Below are 26,362 nucleotides of genomic sequence, written 5' to 3' on the forward strand. Positions count from 1 at the left end.
ATAAAGAGCATCATAACTTTCCACTTTGCTGCCCTTTACCCAACCATCCATGGCTCTGCAAAAATATGACACATACTCCACCCACGTGGTACCAGGCAACTTCTTACATTCTCTAAAGGCCTGTCTGTACTTTTCTGGGGTTAGGCCATACCTTAACATTAAAGCATCTTTCATATGAGCATAAGACGTCCTATTCTCAACAGGCATGTCTAACAGGGTATCTCTTCCCTCATTCACAAAGCGACCCCACAACCCCGCTCCCCAATCCTTCTCAGGGACCCGGTGGGCCAACAATGCTAACTCATATGCTTTAAACCACTGACCAATATCCTCATTCTTCTGAAAATCTTTGATCACATCTTTGGGAAAATAAAACCTACTTTCTGCAGGCACAGATGGGACGCTGCCACCAGAGGGATTCAATTCTAACTCCTTAGCTTTGAGCTCCATGTCCCTCACCATTCTCTCACGCTCAAAAGCTAACTTCTCTCTTTCAAACTCTAATCTTTTGATCTCCAAATCAGCTTCTCTCCTGCCTCTTGCATTCTCTATCTCCAACTGCCCATTTATCTTAAGTTTTGCCATTTCCACGTTGTAGAAGGGCTCCTTCGCCCTTTCTTCTCTTTCTTCAGGGGAAAGACCTTTGGAGGAAACACTGCTGCCAGGAGGGGATACAGGCCCAGTCACGGGCACTTCCTCCTCCCCTTCCTCTGTCGGTACCACCACCGGGGCAGAGGGGTCTCTGGCCTCTAACCAGGCCTCCAATGCTTTGAGATAATCTGCTCTCTTGGAAATGCCTGTGGTAGGAACTTTCAACTGCTTGCAAAAGGATTTCAGCTTCCTTACTGGATAGTCGTTTATCTTACTCCTATCAAACTCCTCCTCAACAACAGGTGTAGTGCTTCCAGCATTACTCATGGTCAAAACTGGCAGTTTCAAAAATCAAGCTTCAGGAAAAGCGGAGAACAAAAATAGAATATCCAACCAAAACAGATTGTGGCTGCGCTATGGTCTGCTTTCACTATGTAGCGCACACTAATCACTGCACATGGGTCATAAATGCAAAGTTCAAAATCCCACCGCTGACCCACCAATGTTATAAGCGGCTGTCTCTAGTTGGCAGAGGTATACACTTCTGACAAATAGGGACACACCTTTTCTAGTCAGGGCAAGGAGATCACACACTTAGATAACCCCTGCTCACCCCCTTGGTAGCTTGGCAAAGCAGACAGGCTTATCTCAGAGGCAGTGCGTTAAGCATTTATGACCACATACAGTAATAAAGTGAATACACTACAAATGGACACGACACAGTAGTATTATAAAAATAAGTATTTTTATATAAGGTTTAGCACAAGACCAAATAACGACAAAAATATACCACAGTCTTAATAAATACTCTTGGAAGGAAAAATAATAGTTCAAGCACGGTTTCTTCTTAGCACAAAGTCTTTAGTATCAAAAGCAACTCTTCTTCTCTAAAACACAGTTCTTGGCAACAATGTAACCCACACGGGAGTCACACGACGTCGAGGCAAAGTTAATCCAAAGGTTCGGCGTCGACCGCGAGGAGCGCTACGTCGAGCCCGGAGTCGCACTGACCCCAACAACACAGTACCTTGGAAAAGTGAAGCACTCGATGATCAGCGGCGTCGAGATGTCCGGCGTCGCGTCTTCGGCGTCGATCGGGCCTCGGAGTCGGGGCGATCTGCAGCGGCGTCGACCGAAGTCAGGCGGGAGCAGCGCTCACGGGATGAAGCAGGATACGGCGTCGTCGATGTCGATGTTGCAAGAGTGAGCAGCGCTCACGGCGTCGAGAGGGCTCGAAGTCGATGCGGTCAGCAGCGGTGCAGACACGGGGTCACTTGGAGCTGGAGCCGAACTCACTACTCACTGGCGTTGCTGCTGGCGTCGATCGGGCCCGGCGGCCGGCGTCGAGGAAGCGGGACACTGGAGCCGTTACTCACGATGTCGAGCTGGATTCGGCGGCGTCCGTCGGCGTCGAGATTGCTGGATTCTTTCAGAGGTGCTGGATTCACAAACTCCAGCAAATAGCACTTTAAGCAGATGAAGTCCTTTAGCCCTGTGACTTCAACAGGAGACTGGCACTCTTCCAGCCCTTGGAGATTTTCTCAGCAAAGAGTGAGAGTACACACAAAGTTCCTCTCTCCTGGTTCCTTGGCAAAAATAAAGAAGCAATGCAGGATTCCCCCAACAAACAGCACTCTGGCAGAAGGGGTAGGCAGTCCTTAGATCAGCAGGCTTCTTGTCCTTGGTTCAGGTTTCCTTGTCAGAAGTGATCTGATTTCTTGGTTCAGGGGTCCTTCTCTTATACCCCTTTTTGGCTTTGATCCCTTTGTCCATGCAGGGGAATTTCCCCCCATCCTGGGTTTGTTGTGGGTGTTGCCAGGCCAGAGCACCTGGCCTATTCACTGGGCAGGGCAGAGTCCTCAGCCGCTCAGCAGGAGCGGAGCCAGCATTGTTACTGGCAGGGGCAGGGCCATCAGCTGCCCGGCAGGAGGCGGGCCAGGAAAGTCCCAGGCAAGCACAGAGTCATCAGTCGCCTGGCAGGGGGGCGGAGCCAACATTGTATCAGGCAGGGCAGGCTATCAAGAGCTACTCTCCCCTACTCTCAATGCAAATGCCCCACTCATCCCACACTGACTCATTCAGACTCTCTGGAGCCACCCAGCTCCTGTCACACACACACCAGAACCAGCAGAGACCGGTAGACAGTTAGACAAGAAAATAGCTACTTTCTAAAAGTGCTATTTTCAAACACAGAGTCCAAAAACCATCCACACAAACGGATGCGTTATTAAACCCTGAGTTCAGGGATACCAAACTCGACATTGCACCATGCTCCCCGAGCCCGCTAGGATTATAGCATTAATAATCCTGGCAGCCCATTCTAACTGATGGAGAGCAGGTTACCTTACAATAGTGAAAGACGACTATGGCTGTAATTCACTATTAGGACATGCCAACCTTGTCAGGCTTGTCCTACCTTATGCTTACAATGCACCCTGCCCGTGGGCCTACTATAGGGGTGACTAACATGAAGTTAAGGGAAGGTTTAGGGACTGGCAAGTAGGTGTACTTGCGCAGTCCTCGTGACAGTCAGACTGCACGTGGTCTGGCAATGGCAGACCTTCAGACATACTTTTACTAGGCCGCTCTTGTGGGTGGCACAACATGTGCTGCAAGCCCACTAGCAGCATTTGTATTTACAAGCCCTGGCACTCCTGGTGCACTCTACTAGGGACTGACAGTAAACCAAATAAGCCAAACATGGAAGTCAATCAATACAGCAATTTCACATAGGGAGCACTTGCACTGTGGCACTGATCAGCAGTGGCACAGTGCCCAAAGCATATACCAGCAAAAACATCGTAAACAGAGGAGGCAAACAGAAAAAATGGAGGAGAGACTCATGCCAATGATGCCAGGTCTAACACTGAAGAATATTAAGTGCCCAGGGGATCGGTGAGTTAAAAAACACAATTTTAACAAATACAATTAAAATCAGAGAGCTGTCGATACTCCCGGCTTCCGCCTCAGGAGGTTGCTATCAGTGTGCGGCGCTTGGAATCAGCGCGCGTTATGTAGCCTTGGTGATGGGGGCATGGCCAGCAATAGTGGCCGTGTCCTGGGGAGTTCCAGGAAATGGCGGCAAGAACGAAACACTAACCCGCGGCAGCGATAAATCCGGTGTGCGGGGATGCCGGTGACTGAAGAATATTAGTGCCCAGGGGATCGGTGAGTTAAAAAACACAATTTTAACAACTACAATTAAAATCAGAGAGCTGTTGATACTCCTGGCTTCCGCCTCAGGAGGTTGCTATCAGTGTGCGGCGCTTGGATTCAGCGCGCGTTATGTAGCCTTGGTGATGGGGGCGTGGCCAGCAATAGTAGGCGTGTCCTGGGGAGTTCCAGGAAATGGCAGCAAGAACGAAACACTAACCCGCGGCAGCGATAAATCCGCTGTGCAGGGATGCCTGTGACTGAAGAATATTAAGTGCCCAGGGGATCGGTGAGTTAAAAAACACAATTTTAACAAATACAATTAAAATCAGAGAGCTGTCGATACTCCCAGCTTCCGCCTCAGGAGGTTGCTATCAGTGTGCGGCGCTTGGATTCAGCGCGCGTTATGTAGCCTTGGTGATGGGGGCGTGGCCAGCAATAGTGGGCGTGTCCTGGACAGTTCCAGGAAATGGCGGCTAGAACGAAACACTAACCCGCGGCAGCGATAAATCCGCTGTGCGGGGATGCCGGTGACTGAAGAATATTAGTGCCCAGGGGATCGGTGAGTTAAAAAACACAATTTTAACAAATACAATTAAAATCAGAGAGCTGTTGATACTCCTGGCTTCCGCCTCAGGAGGTTGCTATCAGTGTGCGGCGCTTGGATTCAGCGCGCGTTATGTAGCCTTGGTGATGGGGCGTGGCCAGCAATAGTAGGCGTGTCCTGGGGAGTTCCAGGAAATGGCGGCAAGAACGAAACACTAACCCGCGGCAGCGATAAATCCGCTGTGCGGGGATGCCTGTGACTGAAGAATATTAAGTGCCCAGAGGATCGGTGAGTTAAAAAACACAATTTTAACAAATACAATTAAAATCAGAGAGCTGTCGATACTCCCGTCTTCCGCCTCAGGAGGTTGCTATCAGTGTGAGGCACTTGGATTCAGCGCGCGTTATGTAGCCTTGGTGATGGGGGCGTGGCCAGCAATAGTGGGCGTGTCCTGGGGAGTTCCAGGAAATGGCGGCAAAGAACGAAACACTAACCCGCGGCAGCCATAAATCCGCTGTGCGGGGATGCCTCTGACTGAAGAATATTAAGTGCCCAGGGGATCGGTGAGTTAAAAAAACACAATTTTAACAAATACAATTAAAATCAGAGAGCTGTCGATACTCCCGGCTTCTGCCTCAGGAGGTTGCTATCAGTGTGCGGCACTTGGATTCAGCGCGTGTTATGTAGTCTTGGTGATGGGGGCGTGGCCAGCAATAGTGGGCGTGTCCTGGGGAGTTCCAGGAAATGGCGGCAAGAACAAAACACTAACCCGCGGCAGCGATAATTCCGCTGTGCGGAGATGCCTGTGACTGAAGAATATTAAGTGCCCAGGGGATCGGTGAGTTAAAAAACACAATTTTAACAAATACAATTAAAATCAGAGAGCTGTCGATACTCCCGGCTTCCCCCTCAGGAGGTTGCTATCAGTGTGCGGCACTTGGATTCAGCGTGCGTTATGTAGCCTTGGTGATGGGGGCGTCGCCAGCAATAGTGGGCGTGTCCTGGGGAGTTCCAGGAAATGTCGGCAAGAACGAAACACTAAGCCACGGCAGCGATAAATCCGCTGTGCGGGGATGCCTGTGACTGAAGAATATTAAGTGCCCAGGGGATCGGTGAGTTAAAAAACACAATTTTAACAAATACAATTAAAATCAGAGAGCTGTCGATACTCCCGGCTCCGCCTCAGGAGGTTGCTATCAGTGTGCGGCGCTTGGATTCAGCGCGCGTTATGTAGCCTTGGTGATGGGGGCGTGGCCAGCAATAGTGGGCGTGTCCTGGGGAGTTCCAGGAAATGGCGGCAAGAACGAAACACTAACCCGCGGCAGCAATAAATCCGCTGTGCGGGGATGCCTGTGACTGAAGAATATTAAGTGCCCTGGGGATCGGTGAGTTAAAAAACACAATTTTAACACCTGGGTCTATTGATTCCTGCCAGTAAGAGGGAGTGTAGTGGCAAGATGGCTGACAGAGGGGGATGAAGTTTGGGGTGGAAGGCCTGCTGGAATGTGTGGTCTTTTCTAACAATCCTCCCCCTTACCCCACTTGACTAATGATTTCTTGGCAGTGAGGGTGTGTGTAGTAGCAAGATGGTTAAGTCAAAAACAAGAGAGGGAGGTAGAGCGAAAGTCTGGATTCTTGCTCCACAGGGGTACTTAAGTAAACATAGAGAATCCAACATAAAAATTGGAAGGGAAAAGAGTGATCGACAAATGTTGAAGCACTCAGTGTTTTGTAAAATACCCCTCACACACCAAAAGGCCCCTTGGTGTCATGCTTCATCATCGGGGTCTTCGCACCCCTCTATCGGGATGCGGCGTGCTACGACCTACGACTACGCGGGAGCACTAATAGTAATGACTATGTGTGGTGTTAGGTGTGTGGGGTGTATTATTTGTAAGTGAGTGGTGGCATGTGGTGAAAAAAGTTAAAAAGTACCTGGCACATGAGTTGAAAAAAGAATTTTTTTTTATTCTGAACTCTGGCTGGTACTATTAAAAGAAGTGCAGTGTGAGGTCAGATCTGTTATATTAGGGAACAGGACCTCTGGTGTGCGTTGTCGACATGTTTCGGAGTCAAGCTCCTTCTTCAGGACGGGGGCACGACCTCCCCACCTTACTCACGTATTTTTAACAAAAAAGTGTATTATACAGAAAAGTGAAAATAAATAGGCTAAGTGTGCCTACAGCGGTCTGCTACAAGTACAATGACCTGTAGAAAGACAAAAAAGGAGAAAACAACAATGGTTACCCTTGTAGCGGGTAGTTCAAGCAGGTGCAATCACCTGGAACCTCACCAAAATGCTTGTTTTAAAGCCTGTGGAAGGAAAAAGTACTCACAACACATACAACATATAACACATATGGTACTAGGAGTTACTATTGGTCATACTTGTGAAGCTTGCTTGTGGGCTTCATGAGCAAAATGGGACGTCTGGGGTGTTGCTTTTATTGCAATCTGTTGGGAAGAATGATGCAGGTTTCAACAAATCATTCTCACTTACTTGGATGTCAAAGTGATGCTCTTTTTAAGTTGCTCTGTCGAATACTCACACTAACAGGACGCTTTGGACACCGTCTTCCCCCACACGCTGCTCCGCTGTTTGTGAGGCGGTAAACGAGTACACATGCTATTTATACCCTGTGTTATAATTGGGCGGAAGCATCTGTATTGCCTAACATGGGTGTTCCGCTCTGTGTTAATTAATGCATGCCCATGTATGGAGCGTCCGCTCATTAGCCATACATCATGCCCCTTTGTCCGTCATGGACTAACATGGAAATAGCGTCTCGTTTGTTCTTCCACGCGCACATAGAAGAGGTTCATTTGCGCATGCGCAGGATAGCGTTTGTAGTGCATGCGCGTTGGGTACTAGCGCTATTGAAAGGACAGTGTTTCTCACGCATGCGCAGTGGGTATTAGCGTTCCTTCTGGTACCGCGTGTGAATATCTACAATTGATTAACTGTATTCATGGTGACAGTGCTTGGTTTTTGAAATGCTCATTGTTGAGTGGTCATAACGATTGGTTAAGTGCTTAGTTTTTCGAGATGTTCATTTTTTAGAGGTCATTGGCGGCCGACTTTTTCACATAAACGAGGGTTGCATCAAAACACTGTTTATTGATTATTGGATAATTGAGTCCAGGGCACATCGTCATTAAGCCCAATTAAATGGGTTCCAAGTCTAAAAACCCATCTTTGTTCTTTCTGGAAGAGCCCGGCATCAGTAGGTAGTTGTTATATAATTGTCCAGTTGAGGTCATTTACACAGTGTCCTGCGGTCAGGTAGTGTGTGGCCATTTTTGTTGTGCTCTTCTTACAGCGCACATTGCTCTTGTGTTCATTAATTCTTGTCTTCATGGCCCTCGTGGTCATACCCACATATTCAAGATTACAGGGGCACTTTATCAGGTAGACCACGTTTTTGGAATTACAATTGGAGAATCTCCTTTGCTCCCAAGTTGTTCCATTTCGGAAAGTAAGTTCTTTACTTTTCTTGGTCAGGTGGCAGCTGCTGCAGTTTCTGCAGGGGAAATGACCCTGGATGTCAATAGATGGTTGCATAACTGCTGTTGTTGGTTTTGGTCTTGTATGTACCAACATGTCTCTCAGGTTTCGTCCCCTTCGGTGAGCAAACAAAGGTTTTTCAAAGTTTAGGTTGCCACATGTTAGTATCCTCCAATGTTTATTGACAATCTTTGATACTTCATTAGACATGGTGTTGAAAGTCGTTACACATATCGGTCGTTTACTCTCATTAGGTTCTTTTGTTCGGTCCTCCAGTAAGGCCTCTCTGTTGTTATTCTGGGCCCTTTTCATTGCTTTGTCAATAATCCTCTTGGGGTACTCTCGTAGTTTTAGTTTTTCACTCAGGTCTTTTGCCTGTAATTTGAAATTGGACACATCTGTGCAGTTGCGTCTAAGACGTAGAAATTGCCCATATGGTAAGTTTTTTCGCAGGTGCCTGGGGTGAAAACTGTCGTATCTTAACAGACAATTTCTGGATGTTGGCTTGAAGTGGGTGGTGGTTTTTAAACCCCCTTCTTCTGCGTAGATATTTAGATCCAGAAAAACCAGTAGGTGGTCCGATATGGTGCTTGTGAATTTAAGGAAAGGATTTTGGTTATTCAGCCATATTTGGAAATTTTCAGCAGATTGTCGATCAAATTTCAAATTACAGGCAAAAGACCTGAGTGAAAAACTAAAACTACGAGAGTACCCCAAGAGGATTATTGACAAAGCAATGAAAAGGGCCCAGAATAACAACAGAGAGGCCTTACTGGAGGACCGAACAAAAGAACCTAATGAGAGTAAACGACCGATATGTGTAACGACTTTCAACACCATGTCTAATGAAGTATCAAAGATTGTCAATAAACATTGGAGGATACTAACATGTGGCAACCTAAACTTTGAAAAACCTTTGTTTGCTCACCGAAGGGGACGAAACCTGAGAGACATGTTGGTACATACAAGACCAAAACCAACAACAGCAGTTATGCAACCATCTATTGACATCCAGGGTCATTTCCCCTGCGGAAACTGCAGCAGCTGCCACCTGACCAAGAAAAGTAAAAAACTTACTTTCCGAAATGGAACAACTTGGGAGCAAAGGAGATTCTCCAATTGTAATTCCAAAAACGTGGTCTACCTGATAAAGTGCCCCTGTAATCTTGAATATGTGGGTATGACCACGAGGGCCATGAAGACAAGAATGAATGAACACAAGAGCAATGTGCGCTGTAAGAAGAGCACAACAAAAATGGCCACACACTACCTGACCGCAGGACACTGTGTAAATGACCTCAACTGGACAATTATAGAACAACTACCTACTGATGCCGGGCTCTTCCAGAAAGAACAAAGATGGGTTTTTAGACTTGGAACCCATTTAATTGGGCTTAATGACGATGTGCCCTGGACTCAATTATCCAATAATCAATAAACAGTGTTTTGATGCAACCCTCGTTTATGTGAAAAAGTCGGCCGCCAATGACCTCTAAAAAATGAACATCTCGAAAAACTAAGCACTTAACCAATCGTTATGACCACTCAACAATGAGCATTTCAAAAACCAAGCACTGTCACCATGAATACAGTTAATCAATTGTAGATATTCACACGCGGTACCAGAAGGAACGCTAATACCCACTGCGCATGCGCGAGAAACACTGTCCTTTCAATAGCGCTAGTACCCAACGCGCATGCACTACAAACGCTATCCTGCGCATGCGCAAATGAACCTCTTCTATGTGCGCGCGGAAGAACAAACGAGACGCTATTTCCATGTTAGTCCATGACGGACAAAGGGGCATGATGTATGGCTAATGAGCGGACGCTCCATACATGGGCATGCATTAATTAACACAGAGCGGAACACCCATGTTAGGCAATACAGATGCTTCCGCCCAATTATAACACAGGGTATAAATAGCATGTGTACTCGTTTACCGCCTCACAAACAGCGGAGCAGCGTGTGGGGGAAGACAGTGTCCAAAGCGTCCTGTTAGTGTGAGTATTCGACAGAGCAACTTAAAAAGAGCATCTCTTTGACATCCAAGTAAGTGAGAATGATTTGTTGAAACCTGCATCATTCTTCCCAACAGATTGCAATAAAAGCAACACCCCAGACGTCCCATTTTGCTCATGAAGCCCACAAGCAAGCTTCACAAGTATGACCAATAGTAACTCCTAGTACCATATGTGTTATATGTTGTATGTGTTGTGAGTACTTTTTCCTTCCACAGGCTTTAAAACAAGCATTTTGGTGAGGTTCCAGGTGATTGCACCTGCTTGAACTACCCGCTACAAGGGTAACCATTGTTGTTTTCTCCTTTTTTGTCTTTCTACAGGTCATTGTACTTGTAGCAGACCGCTGTAGGCACACTTAGCCTATTTATTTTCACTTTTCTGTATAATACACTTTTTTATAAAAAATACGTGAGTAAGGTGGGGAGGTCGTGCCCCTGTCCTGAAGAAGGAGCTTGACTCCAAAACATGTCGACAACGCACACCAGAGGTCCTGTTCCCTAATATAACAGATCTGACCTCACACTGCACTTCTTTTAACAGTACCAGCCAGAGTTCAGAATAAAAAAAAATTCTTTTTTCAACTCATGTGCCAGGTACTTTTTAACTTTTTTCACCACATCCCACCACTCACTTACAAATAATACACCCCACACACCTGACACCACACATAGTCATTACTATTAGTGCTCCCGCGTAGTCGTAGGTCGTAGCACGCCGCATCCCGATAGAGGGGTGCGAAGACCCCGATGATGAAGCATGACACCAAGGGGCCTTTTGGTGTGTGAGGGGTATTTTACAAAACACTGAGTGCTTCAACATTTGTCGATCACTCTTTTCCCTTCCAATTTTTATGTTGGATTCTCTATGTTTACTTAAGTAGCAAGATGGTTGACAGAGGGGGTGGAGTTTTGAGTGGAATGCCAGCTGGGATGAGTAGACACTGCAGCGAGTCTTCCTCCCAGCCAGCCCACTTGCGTCTATTGATTCCTGCCAGTGAGAGTGAGTGTAGTAGCAAGATGGTTGACAGAGGGGGATAGAGTTTGTAGTGGAATGCCTGCTCGGATGTGTGGTCAGTGCAGGGAGTTCTCCTCCTGGCCAGTCCACCTGGGCCTATTGCTCACTGCCACTTAGGGCGATTGTAGTAGCAAGTGGAATGTAATTTGGAGTGGAAGGCCTGCTGGGATGTGTGGTCTTTTCTAACAATCCTTCCCATCACCCCACTTGACCAATGACTTACTGTCAGTGAGGGTGCATGTAGTAGCAATATGGCTGACAGAGAGGGATGGAGTTTGGAGTGGAAGGCCTGCTGGGATGTGTGGTCTTTTCTAACACCCTTCCCCTTCCTGCCCACTTGACCAATTACTTCCTGTCAGTAACGGTGTGTGTAGTAGCAAGATGGCTGACAGAGGGGGATGTAGTTTGTAGTGGAAGGCCTGCTGGGATGTGTGGTCCCTTCTAACAATCCTCCGCCCCACTTGACCAATTGCTTCCTGCCAGTAAGGGTGTATGTCTTTTCTAACACTCCTCTCCCTCTCCCTACCTGACCAATGACTTCCTGTCAGTAAGGGTGAGAGTAGTAGCAAGATTGACAACAAAGGGGCATTGAGTTTTGAGTGGAAGGCCTGCTGGGATGTCTGGTTAGTGCAGTGAGTCCTCCTCCCAGCCAGCCCACCTGGGCCTATTGCACACTACCAGTAAGGGAAAGTTGCTAGGAGAGACGGCTTACACAGGAGTCTGTTGTTCTTTGGTGGCGTCTGACTGGCTGATGGTAGCTGTAGTCTTTTCTTTTAGGGAGATCTAATTATTTGATGAAGCAGTTAGCATTACATACCTGTGTTAGTTATCGGCGGTTTCTGTGATTTACACATGCCATATAGCAAACAGGCTGCCATTAAACCGCAACTGCATCGGAAGCATCATACTCGGCTCAGCAGTACAACCAAGGAATTTGCAGAGTCGGAATCCCTATAGTACAGCATTTCTGACCGACATGGTCGCATCAGACTTGTTTCTGACCGACGCAGTCGAGTTGGAGTCGTCTCCGACTCCATCATAAAACGGTGATCGGAAGGCTTGCAGTTGAGTCGGTCTGATTCTCACTGCAGCCGTGTTGGTCAGATGGTCATTCTAACCAACATCCTAATCAGGCCCAAAGAAGTAAACCAAGGATAACTGTTATATTTGACTTGTGCCTCTCTTTTCCCTTGCTGGGATTTCCCTGTTGCTCAGGAAGTGTGAATGGTAGAATGCCTGGTGACATCATGGAATGTTTGGTGCCTGGCTTGTGTGTAGAGTGGCACCTGATGGCAGGCAGGCTGAGCGACAGGGAGTTTTCTCCTGGTGGGGTTTACATTTCTATCTATCTTATCCTGATGAACTTAACCTGGAACTAAGCTAAATAACCTATCCAGTTTTATAAACATCTATTTACAACATTTTGGCGATGATTTAAAGAACCTATGGATGAAGGAAAGAGTCTGTGTGTGAAGGAATTAAGGAACCTCAACAGCCGCCTTGCATTCTACACACCCACCCGCCAGCTCCGATCCGCCAGCCTCGCCCTCACCCTCGCCACCATCCCATGAATTCGCAGAACCACCGCCGGAGGAAGATCCTTCTCCTACCTGGCGGCCAAGACATGGAACTCCCTCCCCACCCACTTACGGCTGACCCAGGACCATCTCTCTTTCAGGAAACAACTCAAGACCTGGCTGTTCGAGGAGTAGCGACTCCCCCACCCCCCAGCGCCTTGAGACCCTAGCGGGTGAGTAGCGCGCTATACAAATTTGCTGATTGATTGATTGAAGGAACCTACAAAGGAAAATAAATTGGAACTTGTCTTTAAAGGAGCCCACTTGAACTAAGGACCTTACTTAAAAAACATTGGAACTACTGTAATCTTAAGGAAAGGAAAGGAAACGCCCTGCTAAACCCTACCAGTGTCCTTTGTCATCTGGACAGCCTGCAGCCAAGGGCGTTTACCATTTATTCCTGGTTTTGAGCAGCTACTGCGAACAGTGTTGACATCTTGCTGCTTTGGAGTAGCTTTTGCCAAGTTCTTCTGTCTACCGTCGTGGGGCATGCTACTGATTTGATGTGGCAGCAGCAACTCAAGCTTGGGAATTGGCACCAGCTCTACATATTGATAGAAACCGGCACTCATGTGAAGCCTTACATGTGAAAATAAGCATAAGCACACGTTGGTAGGCAGCTCAGCGAGTTGTCTGAAGGTAATCAACTTTAAGTGGAGGATACCTACTGCATGCTGCACTTTCGTGGTATGTTTAACAAAGCAAAGTTTTACACCCCTTTAATTCAAAAGCCAACAGCTCTTACAGAGAGCTGTCGTCTGAAATGGGCAGCGTTCTGCAGAGAATAAATTAGTGTGCTGTACATCGTGACATCTTGCGGTGAGCAACTTTTATTAACTGTGCTTGTTTGGGCTCAACTTTTATGTAACGTGTAACGCGTGCCCTTTGGCTCCCCTAACTGCGTGACTGTTATTGAGCGCTCTGTGAAATTACCTTCATCAAGTTGAGGTGCAGTGCATTGACAGTTTGACTTGCCACCATTTGGGACTCAGGCGATGTGAGACATATTTTTTTTTACACTATTAACTCTAGTGTCCGTTTTTACTTCGTGGTACTGACTGTCTTTTAAGTGCGTGTTGTCATTCAAAAAATGTGCACGAGCTATTTACAGCACACAATCCTACCTGCATTATTCCGGGGAATCTTCTATGACGTCCATTCCTCTCTCGGCCTGCTCTGGGACGTTTGATGCACAAGCGCACCAAGAGCCACCCTGCATCCACGTAAGCAGCGTGCCGCCATCTTGTGCTTGGAAGTGGCACATAGAGGGAGTGTTGTTACTCTGCGGTAGAGTTGTGGGGCATCCATCCGATTCTTCCTGGAGATTTGTGTTCCTGTTAAAATCGAATGTCAACAATTCTGCACCAGATTGCGTGATATACTACATCGTAGTTTATTTTCTCACGCTATGCAAAGACACTAACTTGGATGAAGTTTCTGCGCCTCAGTTCCATGCAACTCTTGTAAAAGATTTTTTTTTTCTTTCTGTCAAGACCTCGGGTGAGAGATCGCTCACCGGAGTGAGAAACTTTCTATTTGATTAGTTTATTGTTGCAGTACTATGTTTGTGGGGATGGTTGTGGTGCGTTGAGTCTTGTTACTAGGAAGGTGTTATGTCCCCATTAAGGGTAGGTTGTGGGGCGGGTAGTGCTTTAGTATTGACTTCATAGAGAACTGTGTTCCTTCTTGTGGGGAGGTTGTAGGGTTGTGTAGCTAAGTTCAATTTTCAATTTTGACAGGTCTTGGGAGCTAAGTGCCCCAGTTCAGTTTTTAGAACTTTTGAGAGCTAAGTGCCCCAGTTATGGAACATGGGGAGAAGCGATTCCCATTACGTGGACATTGTGGGAGCTAAGTGCCCCGGTACTGGATCATAGGGTGATGTTACCCTATTTTGTGGAGGTTGTGGGAGCTGCCTGCCCCAATTCAATTTTTAGGAGGTTTTGGGACCTAAGTGTCCCAGTCCTGGATCATAGGGAGGTGTGTTCCCTATTACATGGAGGTTGTGGGAGCTGTGTGCCCCATTTTATGGGTGTTTACCACATTTTTAAGTTTTAAGTGATATGACAATTAGTGGCATCAATTTTAATTTAATTTTCCCCCAAGGGTGTGGGATGGGGCTAATCTCAAATGTTGTTATTTTTGAGAATGCAATGTCAATGTTTTCTTTTATAATGCATTGTATATACTCATGTTTATGTTTCTTTCCTTAACTTCAGTTTTGTTGTTTCCCTAAGGAAGGGGGATGTGTTATAATTGACTTGTGCCTCTCTTTTCTCTGGCTGGGATTTCCCTGTTGCTCAGATAATGTGAGTGGTAGAATGCCTAGTGACATCATGGAATGTTTGGTGCCTGGCTTGTGTGTGGAGTGGCAGTTGATGGCAGGGAGGCTGAGCGACAGGGAGGTCGCTCCTGGTGGGGTTTACATTGATATCTATCTTATGCTGATGAACTTAACCTGGAAGTAAGCTAAATAAACCTTTCCTGTTTTATACACTTGGCCCAAGGATCATCTATTTACACCAATAACCCAAAGAGAAACCAGCTAAAAGTAATCTGAAGTCAACACTTCACTATAAAAATTTCTCACGTAAGTAAAAACATTTCCCTAATAACAAGATGATTAAAAAAAATATAGTCTAAAATTACAGAATAAACAAATAATTATCTTGCAGCACTTTGAGGAGAATATTTTTTACCCTAATGCATTCTTAGAAAATAATTGATTTTTAAACATGTTTCCTCTCTCAATAGACTCTCACTAAAACAGAACAACTGTAACTGAAACATCTTCAAAGAATGAGGAAAAGTCTCCAAAATAAGAGAAAAAACCTTTAAGAAACAGCCAATTACTATTCTAAATAAACACAATCTAAGTAATCACTCTAAGTATTTCAGGAAACTGGAAACTATTCTGCCACAAAATATTGACATATGCCCCTCAGTAAATTACAAAAACTAATAAATAATTATTTTTGAATCCATAGGTGCTTGAACCCTCTTGCAAAAAGAAATAAAAACATGAACTAATTACTCAAACACATTTTTTTTTATTGCAGATGATTGGAAATAGGCACTCAGCCTATTTACTGTTATACTGTGGAGACCGACTTCCAAAGTACAATGGCTTCCTTTATTGTAAGGAGAGATTATCTAAGCCCCGGAGTCCATGGAGGTGTGTTGAGTATTTATCCTCCTGTTGCATAGGTAGAGGGGTTACTCTTGGCAATATGGTTGAAAGAACCACATAACCTAACTCCTCTGCAACAGAGATTGAGGATAGAAAAAATGTACAGCAAAATAACACTCAAGCTGCCCCCTCCAATTAAACCCTCTGGCTCGGTTTTGAGGGAGTTAGTCCAGAACGTCCCCATGCAAATTGTAGGTAGTATGCTCACAATTCCTAATTTGAGAAGAATGGCACTATGAAAAGAGCACAGGTGACTAATCCCATAGGAGTAACACCACAAACTTACTCAGATATTACCATTCCTTCTGAACTAACTGAGACCCACAACTATGAACCTTTCCTGCTGTAAGTCAACGAAAACCCTCTCAAATGCATACTAGTTTCCAGTACCGTCGTTAACACATTACGCTTGAGAATGGGGACATTTTGATGATGAAGGAATTTTTAAATCAACACCCCATTCATTCACCCAAACTTACTTTATTCATGTAAATATTAATAACAATACTGCCTCATGAATTTATAGCTTACTAACAAACATTCTGCAATACATAGTTTATCTTTATCAGTTATAAAGCTAAAGCAATAAACAGTTGCTGGCTTAGAGTCATAACTCAATTGTCAAACATTACTACGAGTGGGTCTCAACCTTTAAAGGACACAGTGTGAATGTGTTCCGATGTCTGTCACGGATAGCACATGATCACTACATGTTCTAGGTCCTGATCGGCTATGTGTTTCTGTGTCATGTGGCATTTGACTATATGGGGCTTTTTAAAGCACATCTACCCCTCGGGACATGTGTGCTTTATTGAGGGCAATCTCTCCTGACTATTGTGATGACGATGTGCCTAATTGTGGGATTGATGAAGAGTTCCCTGCCCATGTGTTTGCTGTCAGCTACGTACCCTCCCACCTGTGACCCATCAATCAGTGATTCTGGGTCTAGGTTGCAAAGCCTGCCTGACTACATACTAACAATAATTAATTATTGTAAAAAAAACGCATATATATTCATATCAAAAGCACCAATGTCCATATTAGCATTCCACCCTCTAGTTGATTCTTCAACTGCACTATCTAATTCATGCATTTGTACTATTACTTTATTAGGTTCCTCCTGATCCCTTTGCTCGCTTTTGACTATGACAACCTTTCTAATTATTTGCTTCTACATGACTTGAGAACTGTGTTTTTACACCAGGTGATCCCCCATTATATAGCCAAATATATACCCCAGCAAGTCAACAGGAACACAGTAACAACTGGCAACAGTGATTTGCCGGAGATCTATTGTGGGAGCAAGGAGAACCAATTCGAAAACCACTCCTGCTCAGGGGAAACTCTTTCTTCAAGTATGCATTGCTGACTTATCCAGTGCTTAGATGGCAAGTGTCAAAGTTCCATTGTCCATGACATTCCCTGGTATGAAAGTACAGAATGCAGCACTGATCTTGGCACAGAACCCTTCCTCCATCGCAGTCATTAGGTCCAGCACATACAGATGCAACATTACCTTGAGGTGGACAGCTCACATTTCTTCCTTGATCGAATTGAGGCCAAGCACAGTGCTGTTCGTCATCTTGAGAATTTCCCACCTGATTATATGCAACTAGCGGGCCTTAGCTTTTGTCTGTAGGAAAAAGAAGGGTTTTGTCCCCATCCCCCCACTCCTGCCCCTAGCTGTGCCTCTGTGAACAGTCCAAAATCTTCTGGGATATCATTGAACTGAGCCCAGCCAAAATAGCCTGCTGCTCACTTTTCGTGTGTATGGTGCAGCAAGGGGATCTTTTACGGGTACTGGTACAACTCGGTTAGTTCTTTGGGAATGACCACAGTTGCGGGGGTGCATTGTTACCAGGGAGCATTGTCCCCTCCAGCCGGGGCACCACTTGGAAATAGGCGTGTTCACCGTACTGCTAGTAGAAATTCATACGTATGGAGGTGCCCAAATGCATATCTGGAATGTGCAATATCACGAAGCAGTTGGCATTCAGGCCCATAAGAAGTGTTCCTTTTCTTCTGAAACATAAGGAATACAGGGTACATTTTTGTATAATCAGTGGTTGACCTTCCCCATCTGGCCAAGTGTATACACCTACCTTGGTGTCCCAGATTTCCTGATATGGGGTAGCCATACTTTTTTTTAACCCTCCCCCTTGCTACTCAATCCCTTTTTTATCCCCGAGCTGGATGATACAGGAACTCCATGTTGGGGATCACTTGTTGATAAAGAAGACCATCCCAGATACGCTAAGGGCCACCCTTGGTTCACAGATTGATGCAGGAGTGGACATGTTTGTGGATTGAGGTGGGGGTTTTGCTACCTCCAAGAATCTCTTTTATGGGAAGTCTCATGGCTAAGCAGGATCCTCTCCTATCAAAGCAATCAATCAAACAGCATTTATAAAGCACAATACTGGCATCCCTAGGGGTATCTGGGCACTGTGTCACCATTGAAGAGCCAGGTCTTGAGTCTTTTTCTGAAGTCTGCCAGGGAGGAGGCTGTACGGAGGTGGAGGGGAAGGTCGTTCCATGTCTTGACAGCGATATAGAAGACAGAGCAGTCACTGCTGTGGCTGCGATGGATGTAGGGAGTGTGTGAGGGTGAGTGAAGAGGAGAGCAGCTGTCTAGAGGGTTGGTGGAAGTTCGGTCAATGGTTGATGTAGGTAGGTCCTAGGTCATGGAAGGCTTTGTAGGAATGCATGAGGTTCTTAAACTGGCACCTATTCTGGATGGGAAGCCAGTGGAGGTCTCTCAGGGGGCAATGTGGGTTTGTTTAGGCAAGTCCAGGATTAGTCTAGTGTAGGAAGCTGGCTCTGTATATTCTATACCCAAGTAAGGTATAGTGTGACAGAGTCCAGTGGATTCCCATAGGTAGGCAGAGGTAAAAGTAGATAATAACTTACTCTATTTGTGGTATTATGTGCAATCAGTAAGGCTTTATCAGTGGGTAGTGCCAACATTTATTGTACACACTCAGGCAAGAATGATGTCACACACTCAAAGACTGAATTTTAACCAATTGGGTTGTATAAAAAAAAAATATTTAGTTGTCTTTTTTTTCAAGAACCAGGCCAGGCCTGGTGCCAGTAAGTGAAATAATAATTTGCAGGAATAATGCAGTTGTATGTAATCGGTTCAGATACAGGTAGGTAAATTATTCAGAAACAGTTGGAATTACTTTTCAGTTACTTTTCTTTTGCAGCCCCGTATCTCTAGATACTAGGCTGGTACATTCCCTAGGAGAAAGGAAAGGAGGTAATGAGTTTTGCAATATCAGTACAGGTTTGCAGTATTACTCATGATACACACCTAGTCCTGTGAAAACAGAACTGGGTTTACCGGTCCGTGAGTAGGATTCGGTGAGATGGGCACTCGAGTTACACCATCAGTGGCACTGAGGCGGCCGGGTGTAGAGTGCAGGGATCACACGTTAGCCAATGGGCTAAACATGGTTGTGGACTTGGGCACTGCAGCGAGCAGGCCACCAGGTTGGGAAAACAAAAGTTCTTGGGATCTGTGAGTAGGATTCGTTCAGATGGGCACTTGAGTCACACCGCCAGTGGCACTGAGGCAGCTGGGTGATGGGGGGGGGGGGGGGGGGGGCTAAGCATGGTTGTGGACTTGGGCCCTGCAGCAAAACAAAAGCTCCTGGGGTCAAGGGGAGCACTCTAGGGTCCAATGGCCAACATAAGAACTACACCACCAGCGGTACAGGGATGGTCGGGTGTAGGATGCGGCCTAAGGCTGATACTGCAGATTCGGTTGAGGATCCTTCGGAGTCAGTCAGCGGCTGATGAGATGAATGGGGTGTTTGGGAGTCATCGTCTTGTGACCAGAAGCATTCAGAGACAGAGACAGTTGGACAGTTGCGGTTGGTCTCTCTGGAACACTTCGGTAACGGAGTTGGTCAGGGTGTCACCTTTGTTCGGGATTGAGGGGACGTTGTAGTTATTGGCTGACGGTTTGGTTTAGGAGCTTGTAGTGGTTCAGGGGTCACTGGGATCCAGGCTAAGATTTCCAGGGGGGCCTTTTTAGAGTATTGGTTGACTCGGGCTTGATGGGCCCGAATCAGAGTGGTAGAAAATCTCACAGAATCAGCTGGAGTCAGAGCCGGTTGGTTTTGAACAAGCCCGGTGCTCACGGGAGACAAAGCCTTTTGGTTTGCGAAGGCAGTGCAGGTTCCCCGGGTTTTTGATGGTTGCCTCATGCAGGACACACTGAGGTTCTGCTGGAGGAGTCTGATGTTGGGACAGGCTGGTAGTGCTGTGGCCAAGTCAGTGGGTGTCCTCCTCTTCTTGTTTCAAATTGGCTATTCAGTCCTTTATCTTTGTGTTTCTTCTTATTGCTCTGGGCTGAGGAGGCAAAGTTCAGGGTTGCCCTAAACACAAAATTTAGGTGTGTTACAGGCAACTACAGGTCGGGATAAATAGGTCCCTTCCTTGGGGTGGGTACACCCCCTATTATGCCACTCTCCAGTGGGAGGGAGGCATAAGCATCACTCTGGTTGGCTGCCCCCCACCATCTGAACCTGAGGGGTGGGTTTGGCAAAGGTGGGCACACCTCTCTTCATAACTTGGTTTTCCCACTGATTCTCCCACCCAAAGTAGGTGTCAAAATAGGTGGGGGCCGGTTTCTGAGAGCAGCAAACAGCTGGGGTAGCTCACAAGGACAGGAAGCTTCGCCTTCGTGGACCCTGCCCCTCCTGGGGGAGGAAGCAAATGACACACAATTGAGAGAGGAATTGAGGGAGGAATTGGGGAAGGAAGCTTGGCACCTCAAAGCAGGATGTGCTTTGTTTCAGGACCCTGAGAGCAGCATGCTCTTGACCCAGGGGTCCAGAAACGTGTCTGGTGGTGGCAGCTGGCTATCAGCCACTCCGCCAGGACACTAGAGTTATGTTATTTGTCAGGGGGCCTCTCTAAGATGCCCTCTGAGTGCATTATTCATTAAATCCGACACTGGCATCAGTGTGGGTTAAATCTGCTGAGAAACTTGATATCAAACGTTCCAGTTATCAGTAAAACCATTATGGTATTGTGGAGTTTGAAATAACAGACTCCCATACCATATACTCTTTATTGCTTTACTGCACTTACAATATCTAAGAATTAACTTAGACACTGTAGGGGTATAGGGCTCATGCACCTGTACCCTCACCAATGGTATAGTGTGCCCACCTAGATGGGTGGCTTACCTATGTCAGGGCATTGGATTGTAGGCATTGCACACAGGGATGTGTGCCATGTCTACTCTTCACTTTGTTCTGCACTAAAACACACAGTCTGCAATGGCAGTGTGTTTGTGTGTGTGTAATGGTACATGGCAACTAAGGGTGGCACAAAAAGGGCTGCAGCTCTTAGAGGCCTTCCCTGGTCACAGTGCCCTTGGTGTCTATGGTACCTTTTACTAGGGACTTACATGTGGCCAGAGAGTTGCCAATTGGGTTTTGCAACAGTAAAGTTTTTGGAAAGAACTTAGGCCCTGGGTACCTTGTTGGCAGGAACCTAGAGCACACTCAGTCAAAGTACATCAACATTAGGCAAAAAGTGTGGGCGACCATGTAAGAAAGGGGACTGGCTGCAGCGTTCTGTATGGTCTGGACTCTTCTGAGGAGGTGGGTGGAAATGTTGGCTTAGAGGGTGTTGGCATAGTGAAGCAGCTGATGATGAGGGCTTCAGTGATGGTTGTTCTGGTGTTGGTTGGGATCCATCTGAAAATTCTGCAGAGCATGCAGAGTGTTTGGAAGCAAGAGAAGGGGACTGAGTTAACTTGACATTTCATGGTCAGTTGACTGTTGAGGATAATACTGAGGTTGTGTGCATTACCAGTCGATGTGGGTGTAGGTCTGAGTTTTGCAGGCCACCAGCTGTGGCCCCGTGTGGAGTTGCTCTTCCCAAAGATCAGTACTTCAGTTTAGTTGGAGTTCAGTTGGAGGCAGTTGTCTCCAACCCATTTCGCTACATTGATCATGACATTGCAGAATTTGGTTTTGGCATTGGAGGGGTCCTCGATGAGTGAGAAGATCAGTTAAGTGTCGGCTGCATAGGAGATTATGTTGAGTCTGTGGGATGTGACGATGTCTGCAAGGGGGAACCTGAAGATGTTGAACAGGGTTGGGCTGAGGTATGATCCTTTTTGGTATGCCACATATGATGTCTGCGTAGGTGAAAGCAGGCAGTCGGATGGTGCCCTTTATACCCATCCTGTCCAGCTCAGTTTGGATATCATTGAGCTCAGTGAAGAGGTATAACGCTATGGGATTTGTATTATATCAGGTCAGGTTTACAACTATCCTGTGAGGTTCTGTCTTATTTGGCTGGATATTTGCCCTTAGGCTACATAAGCAAGGTTGAATTGTTTTTGGGGGGCTGATCCCGCGTGTAGTATCAGTGAACTGACATAACAGGACCTTTGCTGATGCTTGGGAGCCGACTGAGATCATGTGTTAGTGCCAAGTGTTTTGTAAGAGGGCAGCATTTTGTACATGCAGGATGCTAGTGTTCGGCTTAGTGCAATTATAGGTGACATGCGAAAGGTCCCTATGTAGGTGCTTCATTTCCCTATTAGTGACTCTCTTTTGACTCAGCAGTTCCTCAATGGTAAGTAAGCATGGGATTATCCATGGTAAACAGAGGATGTATATGCACAGAAATATACATAACTTTTGTTGTGAAATAGTCGGTTGAGGTGGAATTCCCTTCGGAACCGTCTGTGCTCTTCCAGTGGCTTTGTTTCTTCCGCTCAGTTGGAAAATGTTTGCAAAGTTTAGTTTATGAATGCCATCACCAACTAAATTTTAAGTTTACCCCGCCCCACGACCATGGGTGCCCTCGCAGCAGTTCAGAAAATATATAAATTACAATGTGCCCCGGTGGCAACATACGGCGCTGAGATCTGGGGATCTGCCAATTGTTCAGCAAATCAGCTAGAAGAGAATAGGTTCTGCAGGAAATTACTGTGCACCCCTATCTCTACTCCCCAATATATATCTCACAAGGAGCTTAACATTAATTTTATAATTGATTTTATTCGAGCACGACCATCACTTATGTGGGTATCAGTGTGGAAGAACGAGGCACTTTTGACACAACAGATTATAAAGGATTGTCTACAGTGCGACAAAGGCCTCGAAATACCCTGGCTAAGCGGTGTCACTTCTAGTTTGCGCAGCATAAACAGAGAAAGTCTTTTCCGGGATCCAACTGTGGCTGTATCGGTGCCAAAAAAGGAAATTCGGGACGCTCTTTACCAACTATATAACAACGAGCGGCTAGTGGTGGAGTCCAGGAAAACCTTTGTGCGTAACTACCTGGCCATAGAACAGTATAGTCACCCGCTCCATTTGTATTTGACCCTCCCAATGAGTCGCTGGGAAAGGAGTATCCTGTTACGTTTTAGAGCAGGCACAATTACATTTGCACTCTGTTTCCCATTGGGTTATAACAAAAATGTTAATCAAACTTTGTGCCCGTGTGATGATAGGAGTGAGCAAACCACCATGCACTTTATATTTTTCTGTAAATATTACTGTATATACTCTAAACAGCTGATTTATCCATATTTTAATAAGCAGAGACCAATTAGCCTGGAACCAGCATATTGCCACATGTTAGATTTAGACAATGTCGATTTTATTTTTCGCACAGGCACTTTTTTAAAACTGCTATAAGGGCGCGCAGGTCAATGTCGGGTCTTTGAGCCCCATGAAATCTGACAATTGTTCTATTTTATTAATCGTATCCACTGTTATGTTGACTGCCCATGCACTAGCCACTTTCGATATATGTATATTGGTATTTTTTATCTTCTAAATATTACCTTTTCTCTAGCTATTTAGGATTTATGTATATGGAATTTTATTTTTAATCATTGTAATGTTCTATATTATGTGCTTTTATGGTTACGATTGTATCCGAATAAAGATGATTGACTGACTGACTGACTGACCAAATGCCATCACCATAGAAGGGCTTCACCACGTGTAAGACCAGTGCACCGACTGAGGTGTGAAGCAGGCTGTGGGTTTTCCTTCCTTCTATTGCAGCAAGTGCAGAAATTCCAATTTTTCACTTTCTTGCTTAGCAAATGTTGACAACACATCGCATTGATACACTTTGTTGACTTCTCTGTTGCCTAGTTTTGAAAGAACTTGGTTGGATGGGACATAGAGTTGGAGGCCAGCTCTCATGGTAGGAGCTTTTGGCGCATTTCCTCACTTGCTAATTATCTGCTGTACTGTGCTTTTCACTCGCTGCACTTTTGAGTGGCATGCAGCTCGTGCCTGAATTTTATCATTTTTATCTGTTGTAATTTTAATCTGTTCTTACTTGAATTTGACCCACCTCTGTTTTTAACTGTATTTCTGCCGCCTGTCCCTCGGTCCACTGCAGCTGCTGTGCTCATTGTGTGGAAGGGGTCTGGCACCGGTCAGAGGGTACTTCTCTCGATTCTCCCCCTTCCGGTGGTCCACTGTAGCGTGCCATCTTTGTTTGGGTGACGCTCTAGTCTCCCGAGTTCTCGGGCGAGCCTGCCTACTTTAAGAACTAATGGCGCCGGTGTTGTGTAATATCAGGTATCCCCTCGGGATCGTGTATCCCCTTCGCTTCGGCAGATTCCGGACATCCTGCCGATTGGAGAGCTCGGACGAGCCCCCAGTAGCCCCGCCCACCCCAGGAGAGAAGAACCTCGGTTCCAGCAGGCAGAACCAGCAGCGCGCAGAGCAGAGCTGCTGATAGAAATGCACGCATTGCAGACGGGTGATTCTTACACAGCCATAAATCCCTTACGTCTTGGAGACAGAAGAGGAAATAATTCACGGTGCTGAAATTAGCTCATAATACAATTCTTTTCTGGGCAAAGTCCAACTGCTGGCTAAGGTATTACGATCCCGGATAAAGAGTTATTTTAGGGAGCACGATAAATGTGTGACATTTTAGACATTTCAACGAATATGAGTGACACTTTTTCGCAAGCAAAAATCAAGCAATTAAACATACAGGGAAACATATAAATATCTGAAATTACACTCATTTGAGCACCAACAAACTCTAAGAAGTAATTGAAGTAAACTGCACTAACGGGGGTGGGGGGTGCAAAAAGTGACGGCAAGCTAATCTGCCAATCAATGCGCCCTTGCTGAGTGGTGGCCTGAGTAAAAGCATCCATTAAAACTGAAATTAAGCCAAACATAAGCAAATGCTCGATTTACGATATGTGTAGAGAGAAGAGCCAGTGTTGAAATCACCATATTCAGGACAATGTCTGCAATTTAGCTGCCCATTATACCATCCCTAATACAAACAAAGTTATCCTCCAAGCAAAGTGATAGGCAAAAAACTCGCCATAAACAACACAGGTGGAAATAATCATTTTAAAAATGCGGTGGAGTTAATCCAGAAACATGTGACTGCAGGCTGAGCCAAGGAATTTAAGAAATACGTGACTCTCTTCAGTTATACTATGCCCATTCACAATGTTTACTACATGAAAATAAGATCAAGCACAATGCAAAGGAAAAGTGATAATCACAATTGTAGAAAGCCCAAAATGCAGTGGTTGCTGCCTAAATTATCAATAAATGATGACCTTAAACCTGATGGTGCAGAACCCTCACAATCTCAATTCAAAATATAAACGATGAAAAGACTTCGGTAGTGCGTCAGACACAAATGTTTAAATGCACCTTTTCTTTGAAAACAAAACAAAAAAGAAAATGAAACAATGCCCCATGCATAATTATTCACCATTTGCTGTTGTATTAAGATGACTCCTGCTTATGCACAGAATACAACTCGATTTTTCCAGGAGGCCTCTGATGTTTCGTAATATATGTACTGCGATTTCATTTATGAAATATTTTATTTCACTAATAAACAATGCTCCGATAAAGAAATGTTAATTGTATTGGGAAGGTTTGAGGTTTTCAAAATGTAATGTAATTTTTTTTTTCTTTTTTTTTATTGAGCAAAATTCAAACAAAAAGATTCAATAATACAAATTCATTAGATGTACAGAAAATACTACAGTCACAAATAGGACATTAAAAAGAAGTGGCAAGCATATTCCTAAATGTAGAGTCTAGAAGAAAATAACATAAGATAAAAAAAAAAAAAGAAAGAGAGCATACCTAAATATATCGTATGTTGGTTAAATTAAGCAAAAATAAACCAATCAAATCGGGGCAGGGAGAACAGGAGGCCTCACGTTAGAATACCAACCAGAGATTGGAGCCCAAATCTGGGCTCCAAAAAGCCTAGCTTTGTTGCCTCTAGTACCATAAATTGAGATCTCCTGTTTATAGGTGGCCAGAAATCGACTAAGCCACATCTGAAATGTAGGTGGCTCAGGGTCCTTCCAAAAAGATGGTCATTTGTTCCTCAATACTATGACCGAGGGAATCGTCATGACCCATCAAATAGAGGGTTTCTGAATCTCGTACATTCCGTCCAAATATCAGGGCCCAAAATCCCATAATCATTACCTTTAATAAGTCCAACTTGGGGCATTCGGCGAACATATGAATTAAATTCGCTTGAGGTTGTCTACATCTTGGGCAAGTGTCGTCGGCCCGTAAACCCCAAGAGAACAATTTTGCAGGTGTATAATACAGGTTGTATATGACTCTATAGTATTGGGCTTTAAGATTAGAGGCAATGAACAATTTTGATGAAAGGGCCAGGGAAAGATCGATGTCGATATTAGGATTACCTAACCTTGCAACCCAAGCTTGCTCAACCCGCTCTAAGTCATCCAGAGT

The sequence above is a fragment of the Lissotriton helveticus genome, chromosome 2_2 (assembly GCF_964261635.1).
Source record: "Lissotriton helveticus chromosome 2_2, aLisHel1.1, whole genome shotgun sequence".
In the NCBI taxonomy this organism is placed as follows: domain Eukaryota; kingdom Metazoa; phylum Chordata; class Amphibia; order Caudata; family Salamandridae; genus Lissotriton; species Lissotriton helveticus.